The sequence below is a fragment of the Somniosus microcephalus genome, chromosome 2, assembly GCF_052327205.1.
Source record: "Somniosus microcephalus isolate GS21.2 chromosome 2, FLI_Smic_1.0, whole genome shotgun sequence".
NCBI classification, from domain to species: domain Eukaryota; kingdom Metazoa; phylum Chordata; class Chondrichthyes; order Squaliformes; family Somniosidae; genus Somniosus; species Somniosus microcephalus.
In genome coordinates, this window is record NC_140988.1 from 103,485,076 (window position 1) to 103,499,166 (window position 14,091).

A 14,091-nucleotide genomic window follows, 5' to 3' on the forward strand; every position below is an offset into this window, starting at 1 on the left:
CCAGAGTGATACTCGGACTCCAAGAATTAAATTACGAGGAGGGATTACACAAATTAGGATTGTATTCCCTAGGGGCTAAATGACCTACTCCTGTCCCTATGTTCCGTGACAGGGGGATGGTATAATGGGGATCTGGGGCTTCATTCATTGGAATCGGTGTTCATGGATAACCTGTCTGGAAGGGGGATTGGCTGCCTGCCTCCTCGCCCTCATCCTCCTCCTGAGGTGGTCCCACAATCCCTGATGACAAGGGCTGCGCCCTTATGATGGCCAAGTTGTGGAGCATGCAGTAGACCACCACGAAATGGGACACCCGCTCCGCTGAGTATTGGAGGGCTCCTCCCAAGCAGTCAAGTCAGCAGAACTGTTGCTTCAGTAGCCCGATGCTCTGCTCCACGATGTTCCTGGTGGAAGCATGGCTCTCATATGAGTGCTGGGCGTGAGTGGTGGAGTTGCGGAGGGGAGTCATGAGCCAGGTGCAGAGCGGATAGCCCTGGTCTCTGAGCAACCACCCCTGAGTTTGATGTGGTGGCTGAAAGAGTGATGGCATACCGGACTGACGCAGGATGAAGGCATCATGACTGCTGCCAGGATAGCGGGCATTGACCATCAGGAATCGCTGGGCGTGGTCGCACACCAACTGCACATTAAGTGAGTGGTAGCCTTTGCGGTTATGGAAGATCTCAGGATTGTTATACGGTGCCCGCAAAGCCACGTGGGTGCAGTTGATGGCGCCCTGCACCATGGGGAAGCCTGCTATCCTGGCAAAGCCACATGTGTGCTCGCCTCTGCTCAGCGGGAAGACAACGTAGACCCTTCCTGGAGTAGAGAGCCTCAGTGACCTCCTGGATGCAGCGATGGACGGCGAACTGTGAGATGTCAGCTATATCTCCTGCTGCCGACTGGAAGGGTCTGCTGGTGAAGAAATTGAGGGCCACAGTGACCTTGACTGCCACTGGGAGATCCGTGTTCACCCTGCTCTCAGGCTGCAGGTCTGGTTGCAGGAGGTGGCAGAGTTCTGTGGTCACCTACTTGGTGAAGCATAGCCCCCTAATACACTTCTCCTCGTGTAAATGGAGATACGATTATCTATATCGGGCGGAAGAGCAGTGGCTGCCATTTTTTTGATGGAATCCGGCGTTAATGGGTGGCGATAAGCCCCTAAATTTCTAGGCCATGGCCTTGATATAAATAAGATGGAATTTCTAGACAGCCTGAAAGGGCTCAAAAGCAAGTATTCCCTGAGGTTAGATGATATTTATCCCAGGGTGCTGAGAGGCTATGGAGGAGATTTGTGAGGCGCCCTCCATCATTACCTATCAGCACACTGGAAACAGGCTGATATGTTGCCCATATTTAAGAGGGGAGACAAAAAATGAGCAACTGCAGATGCAGTAGTCTTCCAGTTCATGCAAGATATTGGAATTGATCACAGTATCAGGAAGCACCATGAAGATTATCAGTACAATTACAAAACAGCAGTCAACACAGATTGAACTCCTTAACTTTGATGAGCTGGCACCCAAGTGGATTGTGGCAAGCTCTGTGACATACCTCAAGCTCTAAATGGCATTTGAAAGAGTTCAACACCAAGGTGCTATTCGTTAAACTCAAAGCTGTGAGAATTCAGGGTATACCTTGGGAAAGCATAAGAATTTGGCTAAAGTTTAGAAAACAATGAGGACTGGTGGGATGCCTTAGGGTTCAGTGTTGGGAACACTACTGTTTTCAATTTACATTGGTGGCTTGGATTGAGAAACTCAATGCAAAGTGGTCAAATGTCTAGATATACTGGAAGAAGCAGTGGCGACAGCGCAAATTAGAGATTGAGTTGGAAAAATATGTAAATAGGAAGAATAATGGCAGATGAAACTTAATGTGGCCAAGTGTAAAGTATTGCACATAGGAAGACAAAATAAGTGACCTGCATACTCCCTGAATGGTGTTGAGATAGCCATGGGCAAAGCTGAAGAGACCCAGGAGTGCCATGACATTTGACTCTCAACCAATGCTGAACAGCAATTGATAAATGTTGAACTACACAGCTAGACCAGTAGAAGATGGAGGAAGTTGTCACCAAACAAGTTTAGTGCCATGGTCAGTCCACACTGAGTACTGTATCCAGTCCTGGTTGCTGAGATATCGGCGTGACATTCAAGCTGTAGAGGCAGTGCGGCAAAGAGCTCTAAGCCTGAACCTAGTGTCTAGAGGGCCGAGCTATGAGCAAAGACCGGAGAGACTTGCGCTTTTCAAGGAACCATCGGAGAGGTGAGCTGAGAGGGGTACATAAGATAGTTTAATGGAAAAGCTAACTGCAGAATAATACTATAAATTAAATTGTGTAGTAGGACGAAGAAACATAAGTTCAAGCTAATAAAAGCTAATTTTGGACTGAGGTCAGGAATAATTCTTTGCATAAAGAATGGCCAGCATGTAAAGTAGACTTCCAGAAAGGGCAGTCGAGGTGAAACCCTTTAATCTTTTAAGAAACAGTTTGGTAGGTTTTTCCTAATGAATTATGATGGGTCAAAATGTCTTCCTCATTTGTAATTTTTTTGTGATCTTGTAAACGGAGGCATAACAAATTATTGTACCAGCAGGAAAGGTGATTAAGTATTGGGTATGACTGCAGATTAGTATATGATAAGCCTATGTCCCACTGAAATCTAGCTCTTGTCTTCAAGTGTCATAAGGCCTATATTCCTGGCTGTTGTTGACATGACAACTTTCATTAGTTTTCGAGATTGGAATTTATGCATTGAATGTTTATTACTAGTTTGTTATAGTATCTGGCACAGTAACAGTGGTATGAAATATTAAACTCGTAATTTGTATTTGCATAATTTAAGTGGATTGACCTGGTCAATAAATGGAGCATCTTTACCATTTTGGCATGTTGCATTAGATAAGAGGTGAAAAACTCATGAGAATTGTTAAGTCTGTGTGTTCCAGTTGTATTAAGATTAATTACTGACACAGACTACAAGAATAAAGTTCAACAGGTCTTTACTAGTTGGAGGTCAGGACTATACTAAATACAATATCACTACACAGTACTTATATACCGGTGGTCACCACCGGTATTACGTATACAGCAGCCAGAGAAAGTAGTACATCTCTTAAGGTGGAACAGGCTTAAGTTCTCTTAAGGTGGAACAGGTTACATACACCACAATCCTCCCTTTTTAGCTTAACAGTCATATCCCCATTTAACATAACATCATAACATATATACATATATAACTTCAGGTATAAACAGTTCAAAGGTTCAGTCTCTCAGGAGGCCTTCTGATTCGGTTTGGATAACGCCTTTCAGTGGTCTCTGATTCTTGTTGCTGAGGTGACTCTTCTTGTTGGTTTCCTATGTATTGGACGTCATCATCAGGTACAGTCCCTGCCGAGGTAGATGCTTCAGGTTCATTAACGTCTTCCACAGTTGTCTCTGTCGCAACCATGGGTTCGACCCTTGCTCTTGATTCTACCAGTTGATCCGCATGATGCCTTATCACATTGTTACCAATATCTACTGTGTACATCAGAGGCCCTTGTCTGGCCCGAATTGTTCCGGACTGCCATTTTTCGTTTCCATAGCCCCTTGCCAACACTGGTTGTCCTACGTCGAAACTTCGAGTGGACTTGTTATTAATATGCCGGAACTGTCTGTTTTCCACTTCCCTCCGCACATTTGGTTTTAACAAGTCCAACCTGGACTGCAACCTCCTGTTATAAAACATCATGGCAGGACTTTGGTTAGTCACTGCATGAGCGGCGTTTCGATATGCCATTAGGAAATTGTCCACCTTGTGTTGTAACGGAATCTGATCATCGTTCATGGCCTTTATTGCCTTTTTGAATGTTTGGACAAATCTCTCGGCCAACCCGTTTGTCGCCGGATGATATGGGGCAGAGGTATAATGTTTCACCCCATTCTTCTTTAAGAATTTTTGGAATTCTTCCGACACGAACTGTGGTCTGTTGTCCGAACATATCTGTTCTGGCAATCCGTTCCTTGCGAATATTGTTCTTAACACCGCAATTGTCTTTTCTGAAGTAGTGGTATTCATCTTGATCACTTCTGGCCATTTGGAATGTGCGTCCACCGCAATTAGGAACATGGAGTCCATGAATGGACCAGCAAAGTCAATATGTACGCGTTGCCATGGGGCTGAAAGCCATTCCCATGGGTGTAGCGGTGCGATCGGAGGTGCATTTTGCACTTTTTGGCACCCAGCGCAGCTTTTTGTCAACTCCTCTATCTGTTGGTCAATGCCCGGCCACCATACATAAGCCCTAGCAAGACTTTTCATCTTAACTCCCCCCCAGATGACCTTCATGCAGTTCCTTTAGAACTCTTTCTCGTAACTTGGGAGGAATAATCACTCTTGTCCCGTACATCAAAGTACCATGGCAGACGGACAGCTGGTCTCGCCTTGCCGAGAATGCCGGTAACAGAGGATCACCATGTGTTGGCCATCCCTTCACTGTCACCTCGTAAACTCGGGACAGTGTCGGGTCGTTCCTGGTTTCTCTTTCAATACTTGCATTGGTGACTGGTAAACACTCGATGATGGTCGAATGAAATAACTCAACAGGGTCAACTTTCGTCGTCTCTTCTGCTTCAGGTAGTGGCAGGCGCGACAGCCCATCAGCATTGCCATGCTGCTTTGTACCTTTGAATTCTATTTGATATTGATGTGCCCCTAGGAAAAGGGACCATCTCTGGAGTCGCTGTGCTGTCATCACCGAAACACCCTTCTTAGGGTTAAAAATGGATACCAACGGTTGATGGTCTGTCAGAAGTGTGAATTTTTGGCCCTGCAGGTAATGATTAAACTTCTTCACTCCCCATACAAGGCTGAGAGCCTCCCTATCGATCTGCGCATAGTTGCGCTCAGCGGAGGTCAATGATCTGGATGCAAACGCGACTGGCCTTTCCGTGCCGTTTGGCAACTTGTGTGAGAGTACTGCCCCAATACCATATGGAGAAGCATCACAAGCCAACCGAATAGGCAGTGTCGGGTTGAAGTGAGCCAACACTTCCTCTGAGGTGATCAATTCTTTGCTTTTGCGAAATGCCTTCTTACAGTTTTCGCTCCATTCCCATGGTACCCCCTTCTGTAAAAGAGCGTTCAGCGGGTGCAGTACCGTGGATAGATTCGGTAGAAACTTATGGTAATAGTTAATCAATCCCAGAAACGACCTCAACTGAGAGACATTATCCGGAGCGGGAGCCTTTACAACTGCCTCTATCTTGTCAGGAGACTTATGAAGCCCCTCCCGGTCAATGACATGACCACAGTACGAGATCCGCTTCTGAAAGAACTCACATTTCTGCCGATTAACTCTAAGTCCATACTCTTTCAGTCTGTTGAGCACCAGTTCCAAGTTTGCGAGGTGTTCTTCATCACCATCACCTGTAATCAGAATATCGTCCAGGTAACATTGTGTGCCTGGAATTCCCTGTAATACCTGCTCCATGGCCCTCTGCCAAATTGCCGGAGCCGATGCCACTCCAAAAACCAGCCTATTATACCGGTACAAACCTCTATGCGTGTTGATCGTGAGGTACTGGCGTGACTCTTCTTCAACCTCCATCTGCAAGTACGCCTGCGCCAGGTCTATCTTGGTGAAGTGTTTCCCACCAGACAACGAAGCAAAAATATCCTCAATCCGCGGAAGCGGATACTGCACCGTGTGAAGCACCGGATTAACGGTGATCTTGAAATCTCCACAGATGCGAACCTTCCCTGGTTCTCCTGGCTTGTTGCTCGAAGGACGTTTCATAACGGGAACAATGGGCGTAGCCCACTCACTCCAATCTACCTTAGACAGTACACCTAAACGTTCTAGCGCTTCCAGTTCCGCTTCTACAGTAGATCGTAGCGCATAGGGTACCGGTCTGGCTTTGAAAAATTTTGGTTGTGCATGTTCATCAATCTTGATGTTTGCCGTAATTCCTTTCAGTGTTCCCAGTCCTTGCTGGAACACCTCTTTAGCATCATCCAATATTTTGGACAATCGTTTAGGTTTGACATCTGTTTCCCCGGAATCTACCGTTAGTGCTTTTAAGGAGTGCCAGTCTATATTCATTTTCCTAATCCACTCCTGTCCCAGTAGTGGTGGACCTCCTTCAGGTAGCACATATAAGTCCATTACTTGGCTTTCTTCGCCCTTGTGGACCACTTTTACCTTTATCTTTCCGATGGGGTACACTCTTTGCCCCGTGTATGTTTTCAATATAATCTCCGTATCCCGTAGGGGAATATGTTGGAATAACCTTTTGTAATCTTTCTTATTCATGACCGTCAATGCCGATCCAGTGTCCAATTCCATCTTTACTTGGACTCCTGCTATCTGAAGAGTGACCCAAATTGTCTGGAGATCTGCATCCTTACCAACGTTGTGTACTCTTAAGCTACCCAGTTCATTACTGCTAGCGTCTGAATCTGACTTCTGTTCGTTCGAACTGGTCTTTGTCACCTTGTGCACCTTTATGTATTTTCCTTGCGGTGACTTTTTGTTGCTGGTCTTCTTTCCTGACCGGCATACTTTAGCTATGTGGCCAAGCCTGCCACACGTTCTGCATTCTTGGTTTTTAAACCAACACTGGTTCTGATCGTGTGTTGTCTTTCCACAACGATAACATTTTACAGTACTCAAACCCAATTTATTTGTACTGAGTTCCGGTGACCGTAGCTGCATTACTGCCGTGCCTCTCGCTGCGGCTTCGTGTGCTGCTGCCATAGTGACCGCTTTCTCAAGCGTCAGCTCATTCTCCTCGAGCAGTCGCTTTTGTGTATCTTCTTTTAATAATCCACACACAAATTTATCCCTTAGCGCGTCTGTCAGTCCCGTTCCAAACTGACAGTACCTCGCCAGCTTACGCAATTCCATTAAATATTCAGCATTGCTTTCATCCTTCAGCTGCCTTCTGCTGTAAAATTTAAATCGTTCCGCTAGCATCAGTGGCGTGGGGTTTAGATGATTTTTCAGGACAGTAACAATCTCCTCGAACGTCTTATCCGCCGGTTCATCTGGTGATAAAAGGTGTTTCAATTGCCCGTATGTCTTTGCACCCATTAAGTTCAATAAAGTTAGTGCTTTCTCTGCATCTGGGATTTTATTTGCTTTACAATAATTTTGTATGCGTTCTACATACATGGCCCAATCTTCGATGTCGCCATCAAAGGTATCAATGTTCCCATGTTTAGGCATCGTTGCAATTTATTTTATCCCAAGATGGCGGCTTCCCGCTCTTGTCTTCGTCCTCCGCCTACAAAATGGCGGTTTTCCCGCGCTTGGCGGTCTTCACCCACTGGCTGCAATGGCGTTTGGCGTGCCGCTGCTGCTCCCCTTTCCCAGCGGTTAGTAACTCCCCCGACGCTGTCTCCGCTTCACCGCAGCTCCCTCAGGCATTCGCGCTTCCCCGATGTCGCGCCTCGCAGCCTTTCTTGCAGCCCGGTTATTAGCACCGGCTGTGTTCGCCTTCACCGCGGCTCTCGTGCCTTCAGTCGCCCCAGACGCTGCGCCTTTTTGGCCCGAAAGCGGCCCGGCCCTTATCACCAGCCGCGATCGATGTCCCCGCGCTGCGCCTTTCGGCCCGAATGCGGCCCGGCCCTTATCTCCGGTCGCGATCGATCTCCCCGCCCTTATTCCTCCGTCTTCCTCCCCCTGTCTGTACAGCTAACGCGGCCGACTTTCTGCTCGCGTCGCTGACCGGCTTACCCAGCACCGAGGTAGAAAGAACAAAGCTGACTGCCGCTGATGGAGGCTTCGAGTTCAGGATATCTTCTGCACTCTGGGTTCTCGATGCCTGCCGCGCGACGTGTCTTCCAGCAGGGTGATGAGGGTGGATGCCTCTCTTCGACGCCCGTTCTGTGGACGAAGCCGCCGTGGATATAAACTGCCGCAGGGTAAGAATCGGACTCGTCGCCACTGTTAAGTCTGTGTGTTCCAGTTGTATTAAGATTAATTACTGACACAGACTACAAGAATAATGTTCAACAGGTCTTTACTTGTTGGAGGTCAGGACTATACTAAATACAATATCACTACACAGTACTTATATACCGGTGGTCACCACCGGTATTACGTATACAGCAGCCAGAGAAAGTAGTACATCTCTTAAGGTGGAACAGGTTACATACACCACAAGAATCATGCAGGATGTAGTGCTTAATGGTGGTGATGAAAAGTGAAATGGAGAAACATTTTAAAAGAAGTTTATTCAGAGTAGAAATAATTTTAGAAAAGCCGCTTGTATTTGTGGCAAATACTGGAAATTAATTACTTCTCGTATATTTAACTGCTTCCGGTGGAAGCAATGCCAAAAGAATGGCAATGTTACTGGTGCTCCTCGTCTGCCCTCTATACATTGCAGAGTGGGTTCAGAGCACCACCAACAATACTGAAATAACTACTCTTTCGCTTGGCTTTTCTGTTTCTGACTGTGGCCCTTCCATTTGGAGGCACTAGTTTGCCTTGTTCCTACTACAGTGAAATGGAACAGTTTTATAATGGTGTAACCTGGCACTTGACTTCCAGTACATTTCAACTATAGTTTCATTACCCTTGACCAGTCATGTTCCATGTGGCATTTGAAATGTGGAGCTGGGAAAACTGCAGACTTTGTGTGCTTTCATGCAGTTACCCGGGTAATTATTTTGGACTCTGAAATCATTGCAGATCATCAAAAAAATCTGCTTGCTCATTTCAGGTATCGTTATTGGACTCCTTTCCCTACAATGCCCTCTTTGAATTACTGATGTCTGTAGGGGGTTTCTCTTGCTCGTTCTGGTCCCCTACCAGGCTTCGTGCAATAATTACCCTTGAGTGGTTCGACCCACTCTCCCCTACGGTTCTAGACCTTGGACTTAGGTGCAGGGAACTGTAGTGCAGAGAAAGACTCAATAGACCAGGTTGAATAGCACAAAATGGAGGCTTTTATTATTAAACAGTTTGCAGCATTATAAAATACATATCATAAGCACAAATTAGAGTGACTACAAGCATGCACATATCTATAAACTTGATTCCATGGAAATGGGAAACACACGGCACATCGAAAAAGGGGAAACACATTACGATTACCCTTACCCTCTCCCTCCCCTAGACCTAAACTAAGTTTCGACTTGAGGAACTCGGGATCATGCTCACCACTTTCAGATTCGCAAAAAGAGGGGGTTCACAGCCTTTTTGGCACAGCTTTCCGTCGTCACGTGGATTTGGAAACTTCTGGCGCAGCTTGTTTTTCTCTCTCTCTCAGGCGATGAGGCAGTGGACACAGCCTTGATGAGCGCTCGTCAAGGATGGATCAGTTAAAGCTGTTGTGGATTTGGATACATGGGGGAGTCTCTGCCACCGATGTGATGTTGAATAACTGGATGCACAGGGAGAGTCCAGTACGGGAAAAACTGCGAATGGGATGTTGAGGCACGGAAGTGCTAGGCCCGGAGTGTCCTTTTTATTTCTCGCTCCCGCCTGGCTCGGCGGTTTTCCAGAGGGTGTCTTCTCCTTCGGCCTGGGTCGTCGATGATCTCCCGACAAAAGTACCCGGGCCACCCTCCTTCGTCTTCCCGTCGTAGTCGAGCCTTGCCTGGCCGAGCTGACTTCCCAGCCAAAGTCTTCTCGTCGTTGCCGAGAATTACGAATTGTACCGAAGAAGTGAATCGTCCTACGAATGAAACGTAGCCGTCGAGGTGAAGCGTTGCCTCCCGTGTGTGTGTCTTTTTTTGATGGACTTTCCAATCCATAATTATACTCTTTTTGGGACAGTCTTATCTCCCGCCAGATCATAGTCCAGTCTTTGTAATATTTTTGGCGGGCAGAAATCTCTGCAGGGGCGCTTTGTCTTGTAACGGGAGCCGGTGATAGCTTAACTGGCCTTCCTGGCCGATAATGTCTTTTACTTTGTCACCGTAACTCGGTTCGCATATTGATCGGTCTGGAGATTTCCCTTGATGGCTGTTAAACGGTTTTTCCTTTGTACATTAAATGGGTTTAAGTGTTCATTCATTGTCCGCCCATATCTTGATGGGCCCCATCCTGTTGCCTGAAACTGTCTTGTACTTAGAATCCAATTGAATATGTATGCCCATTTCCCTGAGTTTCGGTTCCCCAATACTGGCTTTCGCGGGCTTACTGTTCTCAATCCACAAGCCTGCCTGGCTTGCAGTAACAGAAATCAAATGGTCCAAGAAACTGATCACGAGGTCCGGTGGCCATTTTGTATGCCCTTTTTTTCAAAGGTTTTATCTGTACAAGCTTCTTTTGGTCAATAAAGCTGTATAATTAATCCTGTTATCTTGTGTGATTATATCAATGAAAATTTTCGAATCTTACATGTCACATTAGTAACTAAGATATTTTAATTGGATTGCTGAAGGAGATCTTTCCTTTGACTTTGTTTCTCTCAGGAATGGATGTTCCATGAAATGTATGTATCCATCCTAAATGCTGGATTCATCACGTAAACACCTTTCTTTTCTTTAAACTTCTGACTAACAGAACAATAAGGTTCTGAAAAACTTGTTATTACCTCAAACACAGCTCACAAAGAAGTGGAAACCACAATAACGGCCCCTAAAAATATTTTCAACAAACTATAGGCGGGGAAGATGTAGCGGAGAAAAAGGGCTGTTTGTGATATCTCTGTACTCACTGAACTGGCTGTGAATGGGACCTGCTCCTGACGAATATTGCAGTATCTCTTGACAGAATCAAGTTGGTATTTTGTTGGGATGGAGCTACATTTATTTACCAAATCCAGTTTAGCTTTGACACTACCCCCAAGTGCTGCGAAATACGAATTTCCGTATGCGTCTGTATTTTTTCCATTTTGTGTTGGTATTCTGCACAAGGCATGCTGCAGATGCCTACTGGCCAGAGGTACTTTAGACCTCCAAACCAGGATTGCTTTATAGCCAATGTTGTCTCAAGAATCACAGGGAAGGTAACAAGAAATTGCATTTATATAGTGCCTGATTATATCATGATGCTGTCTCCAAGTGCTTCACAACCAATTGGTCACTTTTGAAATGCAGGCACTGTCGTTTTGCAGGCAAACAGCAGCCAATTTATGCGCAGGAAGATCCTACTAACGGCAACTAAGATGAATGACAGTTAGGGTCAGAAATACTACAAATGCTTTACTAAACAAAACGAGTGGCTCCTGTCATCAATGGCTTGCATTTAGAAATGAAGATGTAGTATTGGAAACTCTATCTGCCAGTCTCTGAACATTAACTGAACATGCTGAACTACAAAACTTTATATACACTAAATTGTGTTTTATACCAGAATATCTAATTTTTATAATAGAACATATGCCTAATTTTGAAACATAAATTTAAAATTATTATATCCTTTATATTGTTAAAAGAAACTTCAAATTATTATTATGAACTGAATTATGAAAGCTGCTACTTTTAAGTTGACCTATGTCCATATAGGTTTCATAGCAGTACTAATTTGGCTATGCAGCAATACAGACTCACATTTATAATTAAGTCCCAGTTTCATAACCACAACAAAATAAGATGGAACCATCAGGTGAAGGTGTGTGTTTATGGTAGTTTGAACTTCTTCGCTAATCTGTTCATAATGGCAATATTACCCAATAAAATAAGCACTAATGTAACTAGGTCTTTTTAATGTCAATGAAAGACTTGGTAGGATTAATGGAGCTTTACAGTATCCTGTTTACTATGGTACAATACTATATATACTTCTAAATGAGTGTTGCATTGTCAAGATTTTGAGGATCATGTATCTATAGTTTCTCACTGAACTAAAACTGGTTGAAGTGGTAAACAGCACCATCTTAAGGATATTTGGGATATTTTCCTCTCTGAATGATTTTGTTCTTTTCTCGTTGGGTTTCCCCTTGAATTGTTTTTTGGGAAGTTATCTGTATTTGGTTATATTCAATAATTTTTTAGATTTAGATTGTTTTCTCCCTGCCTTTAAAAAAAATAAAAAAAAATTAATTAACTTTCTCTTGATCCTTTTATTTAGTTTCTTTGTTTCCTGTCTGACTCGTATCTTACTTTACATCCTTCTTTCTCCCCTCGTCACCTTTCATGAATGAAACAGCTGGTGCAGATCTAGAACTGGGGGAATGTGAGTGAAACTCAAGAAACTGACCCAAGATGTAGTTGAGATCTGGTGAGCAGAAGAAAGGAACGTCTTCAGTAACAGCGGTTGAAATTGTGAGTTATGAGGAATTGACTTCTGAGTGAAAGAACAGTAACAATTATGGTTGCTAATCCGGGGTGACAGCATATAATTTTTATATATATCTAATATAAATATATTCCAGCATTATCATTGGAATATGAAAAAGAACACCCAAAAAATCAATGATCCATGATATTTTAAGGACATCTATCGCTAAAGGTCTAGCATATGGCCCTTTTCACAAACCTTACTTCCTGTTATGATTTTTGAATAACGCTTTTTATGCCAACGTTTATAATGTGGAAAGACTATGAAAAGTATGTTGGCTCTTTTTTAATGAGAGCGCCCATCTGCAAGTCACATTGTAGTTGTGGGCTCCCCTCCAGGCTCTGGGTGTTGTAAGTCACCCAGTTTTGCCCACCATTTTGTTTTTTAAACTTTTTCCTTTATTGTGCAGGTAAGTTTACATTATATTTTGTTTTTCTTTTTAACTTTATGGCCTTCCTCATAGCTCTCCAGCCCTTCCCTGGCACCCAGCTGCTGTCCAGGCATCCTGCTCAGATCACACCACTATGCTAGACTATTATTATATTATTGGATTATTATATCTAATGCCCACAGCGCTACTGTTTTTCCCCACCTCTTGCAACCTTTGTTGCTACCTGCCTTTCTACCTTGCTCTGGCTCTTCTCTCTTTCAGACCAAGCCTCCCTGTTTCTTTGCCCCTATGGGTCATTGAAAACTTTATTATACTGGTCTTGTTTCATCCCAGCCTTGGCTTTCTCTTTCTTTGAATGAATGACTGGGGAGATGGAGAGACAGGAGATGGGGAGGAAAATATATGGGGGAAAGAGATGGAGTTGGGGTGGAGAGAAATGGGACAGAGGAAAACATGAGGAAGAGAGAAATGGAGAGGCACGAGGGGAGGGGGAGAGATATGGGAGACATGAGCGATAATATAGATGGAGGAGTATAGATTTAAAAAATCAGATTGGGGATTGATGACCGAGAGATTGTGGGGAGAGAAATTGGACAGGGAGAGATCAGGCAAGGAAAAACAGCTGAGAGAGAGATCAGCGCCATCGAGGTATGAATGAGACTGGGGATTGAGGAGCGACAGATGGCCATGAGATTGTGGATAGAGATTGAGTTAAAGAAAGAGGTATGAAAGAGTGCACAGTATCAAAGGGGGAAGATTACATCGACATATCAAAAGACAGAGATCGGAGGCAGAGATCAGGGAGTGGAAAAAGGAGATGTGGGGATAGAACAAGTGATAGAGGGCAGAGGACAGAATGAGAGAGACACACAATGTTGGAGGTGCTGAAGACTCTGAGCAATGCCATAGCAGATCTACTTATAAAGAATATTGTGATGTTCTCTACCATTGCTTTTGTATGTGCTCTTTTTCTACTTTAATCATGCTGGAATTTGATTTGTTCCTTTTTAAGTAGCAAATTCTTTTGGATGTACTTTATTTTTAATATTTTATTGTTGTGTGCTCATCAAAGTGAGTCATTATTATGTTTAACTACATTTTGATGCACAGAGCACTCAAGTATTTAAATCCTGTGCATTTGAAAACTTTTTGGTTCTGACTAGTTCATACACTCCTGCATATTATAACCGAGAGCAACACAAAATAAATAGTTATTTGGGCAAAGTTTAACTTACTGAAATAAATGAAACTTCCAACATTGACACTGTTTGGAGACCCATGAAAGTGGTGTGGAAAAATATTGCATCAATTCTATTAATGGGTATTTTTAAATCCAAAAATTTGACAACGGGAACAGTGTCCGACGAATGTCAGTTAATCAGCATGCTAGAAATAAAATGCCTATTTCCTGTTCCTTATGCAGAGACAGGTGATTGTTGGGGTCTTTTGATATAAGCTCCCCGTGGAAGGGATTG

General features: G+C 44.1%; 1 protein-coding gene across 8 annotated transcripts in view; it reads left to right on the forward strand.

Moving 5' to 3' along the window:
* arfip1 (ADP-ribosylation factor interacting protein 1 (arfaptin 1)) overlaps positions 1–14,091 on the forward strand; it is a 253,443-nt gene that overhangs the window by 56,820 nt on the left and 182,532 nt on the right. For 5 of the 8 annotated variants that reach the window (XM_086011848.1, XM_086011876.1, XM_086011866.1 and 2 more), the window contains exon 2: positions 12,094–12,209. The exons of the other annotated variants lie outside the window; for them this stretch is intronic. The gene's annotated coding sequence lies outside the window, so the exon portion shown is untranslated. The remainder of the gene's footprint in view (positions 1–12,093; positions 12,210–14,091) is intronic. 8 annotated transcript variants of the gene reach the window in all.